Below are 3,676 nucleotides of genomic sequence, written 5' to 3'. Positions count from 1 at the left end.
GGACATTTGTGTAATGCATGGCAGGAGGACGCCTCGGAGGACACTCAGGTTCACACCCCTTTAATGTTCTATGCTAAATAAAAGCAGAGCAGGAAGATAGGCTAATCCCCCAGAAAGCTTACTATCTAATGATCCATGCAGTTATTTTTGGGTACTCAGCTTGAAACACAAGATGCTAGTTTCCAGAAGTCCCAGGGAGCAGTTGCTCTCAGCAAGAAGAACTAGGGTTGCAAGTCTTCAGCATCCTTCAAGACAAGACTAAGGAAGAAAACAAACTCTGTCTAAGACCTTGGGGTCAGCATCTCTGCTTGGCATTGTTTTTTTAAAGGCATACGGTCTGCTATCAGGAAACTAAGCTGTTTTACTAGGGCCTAGCACACTGCAAATCCCCCAGATGTCAAAGATCACAGCATTAGCAAACCTTCTGAAAATGTCCCTGTTTGTTCTTGTCTACATCAGAATGTAATGTGAAGCAGGGCCTACGTTCTCCAAAGGGGTCATTGTTCATTGTTTAATATTTTACAGTTAGTACAACTGGACTGATACGACTCAAGAAGATTCATTTAAAAAAAAAAAGAGGGATCAATTTCTTCTTAACTAAAGCATGCCATTTACTGTAACAGCAGTAAGCAAGGACAATATAAAAAATACTAAAAAAAGAAAAAAAGCAGTGAGAATCCCAAAGTGCTTCTTTTAATTCATTTCAGCACTAAGCAGTGCAAGAATGTGCCGAAAGTTTGGGGAGAATGCTCTTTACCAAATTTGCACGACAAAGTGTAAGAATCAGACCATGCCACTCCAAATACAGTTCCTAAATGCAACCGGTAATTATCAAAATTTCCCAGAGGCTATAAAGTACATCAAAGAACTTAAAGCTCTGAAATTCTATTCAATGCTTGATATGGCTCTACACTGACAAAATTCCACTGAAATCATTGAGGACTTTTGTTCAGTTGGCTGCCAAGTCTCGAACATACTAGAGACTTTGAATTGAGTTATTACATTTGTATCCTTTTTTTATTTCTTTTTCCCCCCCCTCATTTAGGACAGCAGGCTTATCTGAATTTGTGGTTCAAGGCTTGATTTTGATTTTGTTTCATTTTTAACTTGGCTATATGACACAGAAAAGAGACCAGCATTTCTTGTTTAAATATTTTGCTTCTAATTTCACTGAAGCTAACTTCTCAGTATGCTTGCTGGGTCTATTTTAACTTCAGATATCCTATGTACTCACCCATTTATGCATTTTAATCGCTCACATTACAGTGCCAACACCACACCGTTTGCAGCACAGGCCTAAAGATACGAAATGGCCATCCTCTGCAGTCAGTACTCCTTCACAGTTGCTAAGCAAATGGGAAACTACAGAAGTGGAATTTATGTGAGGGTCTAAATTTCCGGAGATTCTTTGAAAAGCATTTTTAGCAAATGTGCAGAACTTGATTTCATATACTCTAAGATAAGCATCCAAATGTAAAAAATGGTGACTACAAGTAAAATAACTGCTGTATGAATTTAGCTAATGGGCTGATACTGAGTCATAGGGATTCTTGAAACTAACAAAGGGGCAGCCCCAATTTTCTTCTTTCTGCCAAAACTGCTGCATTGCCACTTCTTATTAACACAACAACTAGTTGCTCTTAGCAAAAGGTCAAGTTGATCTTCAACACAAAATATAATTTCATTAGGTATAAGATTAACAAGAAGAAATTATCTTATGGTTTCTCTTGATATAAGTAACCAATGTTTTGTAAATAGAAGAAAGAAATTTGGAAAGTCGTGCTACTGGGGATTTTTTTTTTTTTAGCAATTTATGAGCTTGCTTTTAAGCAACTTAAAATTTTTTAAGCAACGTCTTCGCACTGGTTAAAAGCCAATGACATCTCTTTAAATACATATCCATTTTCTTCTGAAAAAAAGTATTGGAGGAACTTAACGAGCCTTATACCTCCCAAGTTTATCAGAACACATTTCTGCCTATTTCACAAAAGAGATATGCAGTGAGCATTACTTCTCCGATACATTTGATCATCTCTCACTCTCCCTCTAGTTTTGGTATTCTTTCAAATGCTTTCATCTCAAAGGAACTGAAAACAGAATCATGACAACAAGCTAGATTCTGTCTAATGTTTAGATTCATCAGAACTTGAGTTACAAGTGGAAAATATGTCCTACTTTCTATTTGTAGCTACATTTGCGTATGTGGTACAGGATGTGTCTTCTGACAAATGTTTTTTTAAGTATCCTAACAAGTTAACTGGCCTTAGAAGGTAACAATACAGGCACAGGTTAAGTCCCAGATGGCAGACATAAATGTTCTCCAGACCAAGAGCGGGCAAGAAAGATAAGCATAAAAGCAACTTCCTCCTCTCTACCCCTTCCTGCCACTGCAGTAAAGCTCAACTGCCTCATGTGAAAGAGGGAAGTGTTTTTTGGTCACTCCATTCTTCACAGAAAATAAGAGATGGATTGTTAGCTTTGTGACTAAACTTATGACACTTACTGAATGGGAGGCACCAGCAGAGTACCTACCACAAAGACTTCCTGGCACCAGAACTAAGTGTTGCAGTAATGAAATACTACTCTCAGTTCTGTGTAGCTATACTAGTTTTGTTTGTATCATCGTAGCATCAACGGACCCAAAACAGAATAGGTATTGAATAAAACACACACACAAAAAATACAAAGACTAAAGCACCGTAAAGTACAGATGGAGCTTCAAAATTAAATCTCTAGCTGATCTTAAGGACAGCTCTTCAATAAATCATGAGGAAGAAAAAATAGAGTGACAAAATTCAAATGAATTCTAAATAAATCCTGGGTATTCGTGTGTGTTGCAGAAGCAACAAGAATATTGCCTTGAAGGGATGAGAATGTCAGACACTCCTACAGATTCCTCCCACAGAAAAGCAGTTGTGTGGGACAGAGAGCAGGAAAAGAGAAAAAGAAGAAAAGAATCAATAAATACATCTAATGTAAAACAAAATTTTTCCAACACCAAATTAATTGATTATAATTTGTCTTCTTTTTTAATGGAGTGTTTACACCCACAGAAGTAGCTTTGTGTAACAATTTTATCAGAAATGATTGAAGATTCACTCTCTGAAGACAAGCAGGGCTTGTATCTAGACAAATACAGCAAGTTTTGATTTGCACGTAATCTTCAAAGAAGGTTTGGCACACATGTAACAAGGTCTTACAGTTTTCCTTCGAACTCTTGGTGTAGCTGATGATTTATTTGATAAGTGTGTAAGTACTTTCACATGGTAACTTCAGCGAAACCATCAGTCTATGATCTCAGGAGTTTGCTGTATCACAGTGAATCAGAAACAACCGCACTGTGCTCTGTGAGTTCCTCCTGGAACACACAGAGAAAACAGAAGTCAGAATCTGGGGCCCAGGTTCCAGTCTGAGTTGGAAAAGAGACAGACAACTACTACTCCCAATCAGATAAAAGAAAAGCTCAATATACAAACAAAATGGTCACCCTGAATTGTCACCAGAGACTGAACAGTACATATTTTAGCACTGAAAAATTAAATAGAATGGATTGCCGTAAGACCCTTGTGAAAAATTGCCCTCTGAATTTTATTTTTTTTCAAGCCAGTCATCCATATTAATGTCATTTTTCTGCTGCTGAAACACAGAGTGGGGACACTGCTTTTATTGTGAATCT

This window comes from Meleagris gallopavo, chromosome 1, assembly GCF_000146605.3.
Source record: "Meleagris gallopavo isolate NT-WF06-2002-E0010 breed Aviagen turkey brand Nicholas breeding stock chromosome 1, Turkey_5.1, whole genome shotgun sequence".
NCBI classification, from domain to species: Eukaryota; Metazoa; Chordata; class Aves; order Galliformes; family Phasianidae; genus Meleagris; species Meleagris gallopavo.
This window is presented reverse-complemented; position numbering follows the sequence as displayed.